The sequence below is a fragment of the Phragmites australis genome, chromosome 19 (assembly GCF_958298935.1).
Source record: "Phragmites australis chromosome 19, lpPhrAust1.1, whole genome shotgun sequence".
Classification (NCBI taxonomy): domain Eukaryota; kingdom Viridiplantae; phylum Streptophyta; class Magnoliopsida; order Poales; family Poaceae; genus Phragmites; species Phragmites australis.
The window spans coordinates 2,822,483-2,837,896 of NC_084939.1; positions in this window are offsets into that span (position 1 = coordinate 2,822,483).

The window sequence follows — 15,414 nt, forward strand, 5'->3', positions numbered from 1 at the left end:
TCGTTGCACGTTTTGGGCCGGAAGGCCATTTTTTAGGGCTTCTTTATTTCTAACGTTTTCCAGTGATTAATGATGTTTTCAATTTATGCACAAATAATGTTTATAGCCCAAATAAATAATCTATAATGTGCAAAATTTATGATGGCCCAAAATAAATAATGCACTGAATTTTTTCAGTGAATTAATGTTTTCTTTTATAAACTAGTTTATTTGAACTAATGTTGCCCAAATAATGACATTTTATGCACCAAAATTGGAGCCAACGGAAAATTTTATTTAGAAAATTTTGATGTTATTTTTGGCCGTGGTGTCGTACTGACCAACGTTGTTTACGGTCATGTGCTAAATTTACGATTAATATTACAAAGGTTCATAATTACTTTCTGACCAACGTTGATTATAATTATGTGCCATTTATGTATTTATTAAACTCTTTTCCATTTTCTACCCAACGGTTATACGGATTGAATCGAGTTTTTGTATTTTTTTAATCAGACCAACGTAGGGTTCATTTCATACTAGTATTATTTCATGATAATTCTCTAATCTTACTAAATCTTTTCCTCAACTCTTAATATTTCCTCAGTTGCCGCCACAATTGATAGTATAGATCAACTTACGGTGAACAACTTTTTCACTTATAAAGCTAAAGTGACTGTTGTTTTTGGCGGTTTGGACCTTGAAAATATGCACTCGGGGTTGACGCTCCTACTGCTCCCGCCATTGGCGTGAAGAATTATGAAGAACTAAAGAAAACTTATAATACACTTTCTAAAAAGTGGGAGCGATCCAACCGCAAATGGCACCTGCAAAAGTAGGGGGAAAGTCGGGAATCGCACGGTCACTTGAAGCAGCAACGTTAAATGTAATATCCCCTATAACATATATTTTTTAATAGTTTTTCAGAATTATTTTGAAAGTGTTTTGAATTTTGAGAGTAATTGAACGTAGTGTTTTTTTTTAACCTATTGTCCTTGGAAATGCGACATCTTTATTTTTTTAAAGGTGTTGCCCGTTGGAATGTCGATACCTAGTTTTTAAAAGGTGTCGCTCTTCCAACGGGCGACAATATCTTATTTTTATAATTTTTTCAAACAGACATCTAGTTTTTAATTTTTTTATTTGCGAAATATAAAAATAAAAAAATCTCGGATTAGCAGGCTAGGAGCATGACACGGTCGGCGCACGGCCCGGTCCAGTTCCCAAAAGAAAAGTTTCAGCACAAAGCTTGGGTCCATTTGAGCTGGCATTACATGGCCCAGGGATCAAGTTGCATCCAGAGACCTCAGCAGCACAGCAGGGTGCCCCGGAGTACGGGCCAAGCTTGGAATTCCGGGCTCCACTTGCTTCCAGCCCAGCTCAATGGAGTTTCGGATTTTTCTATAAACACAAGTACAACTGGTACATACATACACACTCATATTATTACAGGGAATATTCACACAGCGTTTATTAAAGACTGAAGATATAAAATTTAAAAATTAACGAAATTATTATAGACATCTCACTATTAACGGATACATCACCTATCATGAAAAAAAAATCCGTCTTAATGAGAGACGGATGTCTGATGGGTATAAGCAGCCTTCACTAGTCATCCAAGCCTTCTCTTATAGAGTTTCGGTTAAAAAAACACTATCCTCTCAGACAAAAAAAAACTCTAGAACGTCAGTTTTGCTAATTTGAAGTGCTTGAAACATAGCAAAAACCGATACGTGATGTCCTTCAAGGTAATATCGTCCAAACACAAATATCCCTCTCTCAGTTTGTTGCTCAAGCTTCTTAAACTGTTGCCAACACGCCGGCTGAAATCTCTGTCACGCGGTCGTGAGTTCCCGCTGCAACTTGCCATGTGGTATCTCGATATTTTTCCCAAGTAGTCGCGCTCAATTTATTGTACAATCTAATCCCCAACTACTCTGTTGTTTCCTCAAAATCAATCTGACCACATCAAATGCAGGCAGCTATTTCTGTCGGATTAATGAAGATATTTGGAGAAAATTATTAGTCTCCTAACCAACTTTGTGATTGTACCAAAAGTTGCAAGAACAGCCAACCTTATTAATCCGACATGGAAGACTTGATGCGTTTTTTTTAGACCTTTGATGCATGCTTGTATTTTTTTTTTTCGAAAGGCCTAGTCCATGCTCATTTATCTTCGTTAATTTGCCGGGCACGCAGGCTGCAACTCTGCTCGCTTCTAATCGTGCACGTGTACGTACAAACGCTTGCCACGCTGGACACTTGTTCCAACTGCTTCTCCGGATGTACTGGCTAAGTGTAATTAAGTGTGTTGTAACGAAAATATAAATATTGGATGTGGTAATATTAAGTATAAAATTAATATTTGGAGATGTGGATGTGTCATGGGAGCACTGTCGAATAAATACGTTAGAAGCAATATCGTAGTTTAATTTTATATTGAGATTAAAAAAGAGAGCATTATCAGCTAATTTATCTTCTAATTTTTTTTATTTTTATTAGTAAAACACGTCTCATATCTGTATCAGGTAACGAGACGAGGAGACTGAAAGACTAGGTGGATAAATTATTTAAATTTTAGATGTTTTTATTAGATTAAAGAAGAGTAGAAAATGTGATGTGAGAACTAATTCGTGTTTTATATAGCAGAGATATATACTTACAATATTTAACCTGCACAAACCATACGCCATTGGCCCATAACTCCACTGTGAACATGACAACACTATATATCTTCAACGCAACATAAACACAAAGTACACACGAACAAGGTAGCTGCCATCGGAGGCAAAGAAATAAAGGGGTTTACTTGGGAAGGTGGCTGGTCAGAAAGAAGTAGGATTCGTCGAAAATCACTTAAAATTTGTGGTTTTTGATGTATTCAGTTCACACCGTATTCAGAATGTGATCATATTTTTGTTCGAGTCAAATTTAAAATTCAGAAAAAAATATAAAATTTGACAAAATTCATATGGTTTCTATTTAATTCGTACCGATATTCGCCAATTTCAGAGAATTCGTCAGCCACTGGATTTCGGTAGCCGAACGAATTCATAAACCCTGGAAAGAAGACGACGTAGATCGGTAGATCAACCAACCTCTCTCACCAAGCTAAAGCTAGGATAGCTTCGTACGATTTGGAGCCCAACCTGAACATATCTATGACCCCGAGAACCGGAAGGAAACTGAAACATAACTTGAAAGAACAGTAGCTGCTCTGGATAAGAGATCCTTTACAGTACACCATGATACTAGATAGTAGAGAGTATCATTGTTGTAATCTAACCGTCTATTTTAGTAAGTATTATTGTAATTATCTTGATACCCTTAGGGGTAAATACGTCATTGACTGACCGGACTTCGGACCTTCGCTACCCATCATCGACCGACCGACGGAGGGTGGAAACCCTAATAAATGAAATGAACAGAATAAGTGAAAGCTTATGCGAAGAATAAACTAATATTTTGACATTCCCTAATTAAACATATAATTTACAAGTTTATCATGATTTTTTTTCCAATCCTACCCTTATGATACCCATGATACTCTTTAATGATACACATGATACTGATGGGCGATATAGTATCATTGGACCAATCTAAACCACCGGATGAAGAAAATGGATGGCATGCACTCATTTAGATGTACTGTAAAAGTCCTCCTGATAAAGGAAGTTTTTCCATAAAAAGAAAAGCTCGATTAGATCTTGGTTGTTGGTCAGATGGATCATCTCTTAGGTTTCTTCTCTCATGTACTGGGGAATAGATGTTAAATGTTAGACAATAAGCCGTATGTAGCCATCAGCACATGACTATTCTTGATGGAAAAAACACTTATTTGACGGCTCAAGTGAATCCTTCACCAGTAACCCCAAAGAAAAGATGTAAAGTTTGTTCATATGCTTACCAAATACTTAGAAATTTATTCTTTATAATATTATTATAGTATCCTTTAACATATATATTCACCTCTTATTCTCAGATCCACACGCATACTCACGGTACAGTGATACGATAGCTCCCGTGTATCCGGAAAAAAACTGCCTCCGTCCAAAAAAAAAAAACTGCGACCACATCACTGTATCACAAGATACCACACCCACTGAAGCTGCTTTACGGCAACGTCGAGCGGCAAAAGCGTGTGAACAAAGAAATGGACTGTTTTTCAGTTTCCGCTGGAGATAATCTTACAATAAGAGAAGTAAGAAGATTACTCGCATAATAGCCCGTTTGGTTCTCGAGATCCTTGCTGATGTTACCGCGGATCTATCGATTGCTTCCACCCTGATTCTCTTGCCTGGGCGTATGAATGCGACACGAGATCAGCCTCGACGGCGGTGTTGACGCGAAGCAGGGTGCCATGGTTGCTAGTTGGGTCTCTCTCTCTCCTGCTTGTTCAGATGTTGATTTTTCAGTGAAAACCTTCCATTCCAAACATGAAAAATGGAATCTAAATTATCTGGATTCATATTCAGATTCAATTTTAAAATAGAATTGGAAACACGCCCTTAGTTATTTTTTTAGAAAGTACAATTGTGGGAGACACCTGGCTAGTTCTAAGATAAAAGGTAGATATATACCCCACGACCCCACGAGCAAAAGTAAACTGAAGGGTGGAAAATCTTGTGATATACCGCCCGTCCAAACAACCTCTAGGAGCACGAATATTTCGTCACCCCCTTCAGTGTTGCCCAAGCTTCTTAACCTGTCGCCTACAGGCCGACTGATGCAGCGTCATACGCTTTGTTTCTCACTGCAACTTGCCTTGTATCTTGGTATTATTTTTCCCAAGTGGCCACACTCAATTTATTATAATACAATTACAATCCGATCAACTACGCTGTTATTTACTTGAAATCAACTTGATCCCGTCAAATGATTGTAACATTATTCGACCACACGTCTTAAATTTCAGTCACACGAAATCGATGATGGTTGCTCAAGGGACGAGTTAGGGAAGATGAGTTTCTGGGTTTGGAAGGAATTTATGGATTTCGGATGTAGAAGAAGTTTCAGGGAAGGCAGGCTGGCCCAACGGAAGAGGTGGGCATGGGGTTGAGGCGATGGGGGCACCAACAGCTGCGGACAACGAAGGATGGCCGGTGGGCCAGAGTGGGGCGGGGCATCTCGGCGTGCCCGGTTAGCACGGTGGGGACTATGGGAGTAGATTCGGCAGCATCCTCACCGTCGGAGATGGCTAGAGGTGGGCGGAGTGGAGGAGTGCGGTGAGATGGGGTGAGGGTGGGAGGTTGAAGAAAGACTGCAGCGGGACGGGATCCAGAGGTTGAAGAAAGGCTATAAGCCCTTAGATGACCATCTAATAGCTCATAGCCATCACTGAAAATAAAACTAGTCACCTGATATATAGCAACGGCCTTATTCCACTGTCTTTTCGCAAAGAGGAGAGTATTCAACAGTCAACTATACTGTTGTGAAGTTGAAAGTTATGCCATGATGAGATCTACGGTGATGGCAAAGTTGTTTCGATCTGGTTCTTAAAGAATTTTGGAAAAATAAACGTAGAACATCGCTCCCAACCAAGGTATTGGTGAAATGAGCTTCACTATCTGGCTCCTCTGCATTCGCCATTATTGGTCACTGTACCAACAGTAGCAAGAACAGCCAAACTTACTTCCCGGTTCATTTCAAACGTTTAAAAGAGGCAGAGTATTAGTACCGTAAAGAATTCATGTGCGCTTTCGAGAAGTACTCTGCCGTTTCTTTTCTCCCATACTACAAATTAAAGGCCCACAAATTGGTGGCCAAAATAATAGAGGGCTTGGTTGGGAAGGTGGCCGGCCGGCGATCGAGAAGGAAGACGATGTAGAGCAGCCTCCTCTCGCTTGTCTTTTGATACGAGATCGAGTACGATTTGAAAGAAACTTAAGTAGAGCTACCGATTATATTATTAAGGAAAAAATCTGACAGATTAGAGTACGATTTGGACTCCAAGCTGACTATATTTATGACTCGAAAAAGGGACAAGTCATTCAGTGGATCGGAGAAAAAAATATATGCAACCACCCGGTCAGCCAAAGTAATTAATAGCTGGAAGCAAGCAGCGATTGGGCCAGCCGACAATCTAATCGAACCTAATACTGCTAATCTATTGTAATCTCTGCAGAAATCTAGTCCGGATGAGAAGGAACGTGTTGTTGTTGGGTAGATTAGTAGCTGATCGATACCACCTGCATCTGCATGCATGATGTTGCCGTGTGTGCTGGGATACTACAGTATTAGATATACATGGTTGTGGTCGTTAGGTTGGAGATCAGTCGGTGACCATCCATTTGACCGGCGTTAAGTGCATGCTCTTCTCACTCTCATGCGTATCTTGTGGAGCAATCCAAGTACGTTCTTTATATAGCACACGTCATCATCTCCCACAAGAAAACGTGTATCAGCTTGTAGTCGAACGGATGTATATACATATATCTATAAATAACTCGGTTGTATATATAGGTGTGTAAATTAGCATGCACTATTTGCCTTAATGCCACTGGACCGTTATTTACAAGCAGATCGATCACAGACGACGACGGACCGGCCGAGGCCGGCCGCGCCCATACCGCTGTGAGTTGGACCTGCATTGCTGAGGCTGGCAGGGGGCGTTCGATCGATCGAACTGATCAATCGGCAGGCTGCAGCAACAGGCAACTGCTGGGAAAGCTACTACGAAGGGCAGGAGTAAATGAGTTTAGGTTATTTTTAGCAGATATTTTAAAATTTTATTATTTATAATACTATTATAATATCCTCTAACACTATTACAACATTCTCTATTTTTTCATTTTCAATAGTTATTCTATTTACTACATTCTATTAAACAATGATAGTGGAGAAGGGAGTACTCAAATTTGCTCCTCCTTCCGAACCCACGTGTCGTTCTATGTGAACAATGATAGTGGAGAAGGGAGTACTCAAATTTGAGTATACCCCCTTCCCTCGATCACTGTAGCACCAAATAGAGGAGCTGCTAGAGTACTTCTCTTTTTTTTTTCAAATAGAAGGGGAACAGAGGCTCCTTCCAATGTCAACACCGGGGCTCGAACCCGGGTCACCGGCGTGGAAGGGGACTCTAGGAACCAACTCGGCTCAAGCACTTCTCTATCTGGCGGGATCAGCAAAACGTCGTATAGTGAAGCGGATGGCTTTTGCCAATTCTGTTGGAGTTGCCCTTAGTTGGTTGAGGTAGTGGTCAAATTGGGCCGCCCGTCAATGGGTATCTTCTGCGGCTTGAACACGTGATATATGATCTTGTTCGGTGCACGTCTAGCTTTGAGATTCATACAGTATTTAGAGTTTGTAGGATAAAATAGAATAGTTTAAATATCTATTTTTAATTAAAAATAATATTAAGATGCTTAAACTAAAGATCATCGATCTGTCGACAACTTATGTTTCAAAAATTTATAAAATTAAGAATAACTAGCTAAAAAAAATTTAGAGCTAGAGCTCTAACAAACAGATCATGTATATCTATATATATCTCCAACTTCAGCACTCCAGGCACCAGCCACAGATCTAAGGATGTGAAGAAGGCGAGCGAGCCAGCCAGGCAGTTGCGCCCGTTGATCAATTGCACGTTAAAGATACATGGTCCAGCGGCCTACCGAGCGACCGGCCGGTTTCAGGCATTAGATGGGGATCAGGGCCATGCGCCGGCGGCTGGGTGTCTGCTCCGATCTGTGGCGTTGACCCCAGAAAGATGAGGCTCTTGCATCGACCGAGCTGGTTGCAGTGTCGTCGCCGCTGTCCTAGCTACGTGCCAGCTCGTTGTACCGTGTAATGCTGCTGCTGCTGCCGTCCCTCCTGGAAGCTGCCGATCGATCGAAACCCTCCCGGCCGGAGAACCATCCATTTGACCAAAGCAAAGCTCGCCATGTTCTCTTCTCACTCTCATGCATCTATATCCATTTGACTAAAGCAAAGCCCAGTGGTTGTTAGGTTATGGCAGGGCGTTGGATCGGCAGCCGACCTGATGAATTGGATTTGGTGGCCAGTGCAGCAACTGGCAACTGCTGGGAAAGCTCAAGGCTTGCAAGGGAGTAAATGGTTCCAGTTGGTTGAGCCTGTTGGAGGGCAGGGAGGAAGAGGAGAGGAAGAAGCGATCGATGGATGGATCGATCGATCTAGGCAGTGGTCGGTCAACCCGGCCGGGTCCATCGATCTGATCTCTGCTGCTGCCTGAACAAGCTAGTGGTCTTCAGCTTCATGGTCCAGCCTTGCAGCTAGATGCGACCGACCGGTTGCATTAGATAGACGCAGCAGGTCCGGCCGGTCCACGTAGGTACGCGTGGCTAACGTGTCGGGTCCGATCTGTCGCTGCAGGTCGCGTTGAGTCGGCAAAAAACGCATCGAGATCGAATGGATCGACGGGGCTCCTAATGTCGCCATTGCCCTTGCCCACTGCAGGATATATAGCTACGGACTCAGCAGGTACACTTGTTACAGCACTGGGCTGGCCAGAGTTTAGTTTGTCAAAAGCGTGCACCATGCACCGCGTCCTGCTGTTACTGTTCTTCGTCGAAACAATGCTTGTACACAGTGGCTGGCCTACATTAGAACATGATGTGCATATGTACATCCAAATTATTTTGTAAAAAAATAACTATATATTATATGTAATAGTTATTAAAATTTAAGAATTATATGCTATATTCTAACTCAACATATTATTCATATTCTATTGGGTCTTTTCTCGCCGTTCACTAACGTACTCTATCATCTCAAAGCTCAATTAGCTACTGATAGACTATATTTTTTAGTTATGTACGTATATTATTAAAATAAACCACTACTTTGTAGTGTGCACCACAGTTTTAGGCTTGTTTGACAGAGCGGCTTTTCGGCTGGAATCAAGGGCCTCTGCCAAATAGCAATTTTCAGCTTTTAGTTCCCTGAGTGGAATCCGTGTGAGTATTTATCTGAAATGACCTAGAAGCTGGGAGCTAAAAAAACAGCTTCTATTGATTCACTTTTCGCACAGAATCACTTCCTCCATATATTCTATTTTAAAAAAATCACTTTCAGCCATAGAATCACTTCCTCCAGATAATCACTCCCCACAGAGAATTTAGATCAGAAAGAGTTCTACCAAACATATCCTTAGTCAGATGCGAACTGCATGCACACACCGCGCATCCCCCCCCCCCCACTCCATTGGCTCTAGTTGTAAAACCGGCAATGAAGGTGGTTGAAGCTGCCAGTGGACAACGGATAGTAATAGTCTCCAATTAGCACTGTTGGTCTGGGGATCGGTAGTGAAGCGGGTTATTACTACCGGCTTATGTCTTCAGCTGACAGTGATAGTCGGTCCCCGATCGATATTTTTTTACCCCAAAAAAAATGAATTTTTTTGCCGACCAGGCACCCCCGCACCCGCGCCATTATAAGTCACAAGCCACGCAATTTTTCATGCGAAATAAGTGCACGTGTTGTTCATGATATTCGAACCCCATACCTCTCAGCTCACGCGATACATCCTTACCATCCCATCACAAAAATATTAGTGATAACAATAGCATATGTAATCATTTTGATCTCTTCTGTCTGAAACATTAAACTATTATTTAGACACCTAAATAATTTTAAATGAAAAAAATTCAACTACAAAGTTGTAGATCTCATCAAGTGCTATATTTTTCATATAATATTTGTCCTCATCCGGCTTTTTATGAAAACTTATGAATTTTTTAAAATATAATGTTATTCATTATCACTGTCAGTTCGTAACACAAATCGACAGTGATATTTGATGAACTATTGTTGCCGATCGTTGGCTTCAGCTGACAGTGATGATAGAGCTAGGCATCACTACCAGTTGAATCCATCGAACGGCAGTGATGTCCTTATCACTGCCGGTTCATAACTCACATTAGCTGATTCTTCCCGTACGACTTAGAAACTAGTAGTGATACCCTTATCATTATCGACTTATTAGAAACCTACAGTGATATTCTATTATTATCGATTTATTAGGAATCGATAGTGATAAATTAATATATAAAATCGATTTTATAGCAGTGCAGCACCATCATACTTGCCTACTTCCATCGTGACACTACACAAGACGTCGACCGACTTGAGGTCATCCGGCCGGCTTTTCCAGAATGTGTATATAAATGTCAAAAACATGGGAAACAATAGATACTGGACGCTTGGGAGTCTTTTTGTTAGAAACGTGACGACTGGTTCCTCCTGGAAGATGCCGAAACCCTCCTGGCCGGTCGGTTGGGGTTCTACATCCGGGTTCGACGGCACGTAAGCGAGCTCATATTTATAAATAACTATATATATTCTTAACGTTTTGATATCTCTATTGGTATAGACTGAAAATTGTACTTCTTTCGTACTTAAAAAAGCTAGCCGACCTAATCAATTGGATGGCGACAGGCTGCAGCAGCAGGCAATTGCTGGGAAAGCTACGAAGGTCCGGAGTAAATGATCGACGAGTTCAGTTGGTTGAGGCAGTGATCAAACTTGGGCCCGTCAGCGGATCTGTGCTGCTGCCTAAACACGTGGTGTATATTATCTCCAGCTCGGTCACCCAGCTGAGCTGAGCTTCGGCAGGTACTTTAAAAATTTATTTTTTATTATATTATTATAGTATTTTTTAATATTATTGTAACATCTTTTACTTTTGACATCTCAAACAGTTAATTTATTTTTTACTTTTTATTACTTTTTTCCTTCCCTTAAATCTATAGACATACTTTATAAACAGTGATAAAGTTAAAAGAGAATCGGCAAGTTTGCCGTTCCTATCCCGTATATTTGGGACGCCCCAGCTGAAAAAGATTCCACTAGAGTGTTTTACAGACGCACAGAAGCCTCCCGCATCACTGTATGACTACTGTAGTGCTTGAATGTAGAGTTGACCTGAGACCAGCACGCAGCGATGGAGCGATTCGGCATGTGCTTGGCCTGCCTAGCGACCGGTTTCAGAAGGAAATTCTATAACATTCAGTCTAAAAATTTCTTCTTATATATATTATATATATTTTTTTATATGTGTCAGTTATTGAATAAAAGAAGACGGTATAGATAAAATCTTATAAAGTTTTTTCAGTAAAGGGTCTCCTTTCTATTAGATGGGGTTCAGGACCATGCGCTGGTGTCTCCGATCTGTCGCTGCAGGTCCACCGTGTTGACCCCGAAAGATGAGCTCTTAAATCGCTCGAGCTGGTTGCGGTTGCGGTGTCGCCACTGTCCAAGATAGTACATACCAGTTCGTTGCACGGTAGCTGACGGCTTGCTGGTGTTCGTGTGTTCTTGGTCAAGCGTGTGCCGTACTGCGGCTCCAGTAAGATGGGAACTGCACCCATGCATGCACGACGCACCTATTAAACTTAAGCATCTCTATCGTCTCCTCCTCCTCTCATCCTCGTCCTCCCCTTCACTGTCTCAGCAACAACGTCACGGTTTATTTTGGAAAACCAACGCGTGGACGATTATATTAGAAAGAGTAGTAGATTGATATCAAAAATACCTACAATTTAGGTACATGCATCCAGGCCAAGCCTAAGGCCAAAAATATAGGGGAAAATGGAGGAACATATAAAGCGAGCCTCAGATAAAAAACAAATTAAGATCATTTCTAACCGATACTTAAAAATGCATCTCCTATAACACTATTATAGCATCCTCTAACACTATTACAGTATCCTTTATTTTTTCATCTTCAATAGTTATCATATTTCCTACCTTCTATTATTTTACATCTTTCCTAGGACCCACAACCATCCTCTCACTACAGTAATACGAACTCATTTTTCATTGGCAAATTTGCCGGAGCCGACCTAGTGCCCGTATCGCTGTAGACCTAGATAATAGAGCTGTTGGAGTGCGTTCGTCCAGCACCCTATCGACAAAAGTAAAAAAAAAATGTAAGCACAGTGATTTGAGGCAAAAATACCGAACCTGTTGGAGTTAGACTTAAAGAGTTGTTGAAGCATGAGCACCTGTCATTCTTAAGACCATAGCTTTCTCTTGTATTCTATTCAATATATCGCTTTTTTAAGTTCTTCACTAAGATGCTCCGATTCCGCCACCGTCACGGTTTTCGAGAATGGATTGGCGATCAATGGCTGTTCACAGGAGTACTGTATTGTCTTCGGTAATGCATTACCCAATAATACTAGGTCATGTTTAATTCAGCTAGAGCTTATAGAAAATTGTTTTATAACTTATGAATTGTTAATAACTGGCCAGTAAAACTCTGGAGTTGTTTAGATCCGTGGATTATAAGTTGACTTATTGTTGGTTTTATATGTTAATTGCCTATAGTATCCTTATTTTTATTGTTGATATGTAAATACGTGCGGGTGAGGAAGGATGAAAGACGATCTTTTTAGCATACATTAGCAGAAATAAATTGGCTCTCCTTAACTTATAAGATTATAAAAAATTAGATAGCTGAATTATTATAAACTAGGTAAAAAGCTAAGCTATTTGAATCAGCTACATCTTTTAAAACTTTCTAACATACCCTTGCTGTGGCAGACCTGTACATTAGCTCGCGTGCTACGCTGGGTGATCTCCAGTCATCCGAAAACAATATCACGCCGCCTCACCCCTTACTGTGCAGCCGTCATCCGCCCAGCGTGCCAGCTACCCAGCGTCGATCGATCGGCAGCGAGGCTCCGATGTTTTATCTGGCAAGCAGCAACATGTTTATGTTTTTTTAATCTCTTTGCGCTTCGTGTGGCTCTGACGTTCCGTCCGACCAGTTCTCTTCTCACTCTTATATTATGCATATCTTTTTCTGAGTGCACTTGTTTTGTCAACGAGCTCTTATGGATTTATATTTATATTCTTATAAAATATATGAGTTATGATAACTTAATTAATTTTTATCGTCTATTCAAATTGATTAAATGATCACCATGTAAAATTAGACTTTATTAATATTTCTCTTAAAAAAATAGGTTTAATCTCTCATTATATCTAATATTTGTCTTCTATAAATTCCAAAACCACATTTAATCTCCCAATATCTATCTTCCGTATCTAGACATCTAATATTTACCTTCCAATACATTCACCATCGGGTTTCTCTAAAGGATACACTGCCTCCCACACTTCGCCTACAGTGCCAACTTTATAGAGAGAGTGTGCTGCCACTCGCACGTCGCCTCCATCACTGTCTACCACAGAGGTCACTTCAGTCGCGCTATCTTTATAACAAGGTATTATGCTAGAATTATTTTTGTCCCCTTATAGATCGGTCATCATTTTTATCCTCTTCATAGCGTTAATATGAATGACCAACTCTGGATGATATGACACTCTCCACCCATCTATGCAACTAATTCAGTAAAGTTCAAGAAAAAAAATAGTTCAACCTTGTAAAATCGATAACTAATTAATCTGAGATTCAAATCAAGTGATTATTTTTATTTTCTTGCAACATGATCTACATGATAAAAGTATTTATACTCATAAAAAAGTTATATATTTTATATGAGAAAATATACTTGCTAAACCTAGTTAAATACACAGTTAATTCTTTGCTAATCAAAAAATACATGATCCTATGTCTTTTAAAAATATATGAAATCATGAAATAGTTATTGTAACATGCATGATTGAGTAAACATATTGCAACTAGATTCATTCATAACTAACTTATCACACCTCCAAAAATAATGAAACTAATTTTTAACATGTTCACTTTATGCTTGTGAACTTTGTAAAATCATGAAGAAATTAATATAACTTTAAATAAAGTGAAACCAATTTTATAGTTCCTCTTAAAATACCCATAAAAAATGTTTTTATATGTTAAGTTTTTCCTTAACATGAGTTAATAAATAAGCTGCACGCTTCAATTTTTCTCTTTTTCCCCAAACTTTCTCCTTACAAAATATGGTGCAAACGACATTATTTTTGATTTTTTTTTACAGAAGATCTTAGAATTTTCTCTATTATTTTAAAGATTTGTGTGATTTTTTAATTATATTTTTTCAAATTTAAAAACCAGTCGATTTTAAAATTATGTGTGAATTGAATTGACCGAATATTGACGAATTTTGAAACCCTGGTCGGCATAGCTTCATGAAATGGATCGACTTTTTTTTGAAACCACGTTCCTCAACACGAAAGGATGATCTCCCTGCTTTTCATTGAAACCACGTGGAGATCCTTCAGCCATTAATTTTGGGCCACGTGTATAGGGCTGAATTATCGTGTTGGGATGCTGGCAAGGCGTTGGATCGGCAGCCGACCTGATGAATTGGATTTGGTGGCCAGTGCAGCAACTGGCAACTGCTGGGAAAGCTCAAGGCTAGCAAGGGAGTAAATGGTTCCAGTTGGTTGAGGAGGAAGAGCTCTATAAATGCAGCGGTCAAACCAAGTAGGGGCGGATCCACGGCTCCTATTACTTTCCAGTCAATCAAAACCCATTGAATTCCTAATAATTTTTTTGATAAAAGAGAGGAATAAAAAAAAAGAAAAAAAGAAAAGGAGAAACAAAAATGGATGTGCGAACACGCAAGGAGCGTAGTGGCAAAGCTGCCGGTTGCAACCGAGCCCACCCGGTATCACATCTTCCCGTAAAAAGGTCTCCAAAAAAGATCGGGTAAGAAGACCCTATTCTAATAATAATAAAAAAAAAAGAGTGGATGAGCTTCCTCTATCTAGTTCCTTGTATCCGCCACTGAAACCAAGTCCATCTATCTGGTCTCTGGTGCCGCCTGAACAAGCTAGTGGACTTCAGCTTCATTACCGCACACACATACACACACACGAGTAATTTGATCGGCATGTGCTTCGCCTGCCACAAATCGAGCGATATGAAGGGGCTGTTTGGCACGGATTGAGATTCTATATTTAGAACGATGAATTAAAGGTATTTAGTTAACTGTTTGGCACGGATTCAGATGGGAAATGCACACGCAACACATACTCCTCCACTCCATTGGCTCCAGCTGATCCATAGCACCGTCATATACCGCGGTAAGAGCATCCCAACCATGTTCTTTTTATTTAGTTCCTTTTAAATTTTTCTCTCCATTTTTATTTTTTTTATTTTCTCTTATTTCTAACAGTTTATCTTCGAAGGAATTCGTAAAGTGAAAGTATAGAGAATCTCAACCTAAAGGGAATAGCCTTAGAAATCCATTCGTGACAGGAACCCTGAAGAAAAATTGTTAAAACGCTAAAGAAAACGAAAATCCCTTCGTAAAGAAATTCTCGTCCGCGAAAAGAATCCCTTGGAATGCTCTAACACTAAACAAGAAGTCAACCAACTTGAGGTCATCCAGTCAACTTTTCCAGAATCTATCTATTAAACTAATAATTCGCCAAATTAAGGTTCCTCCTCATTCACTCTTTAAGGTCTAGAAATTATCATGTCAATTAGAAGAAGAAAAACAGTACACCTCTATACATGTTTATAAATTATCCACCTATAACATTATAAAAAATAAA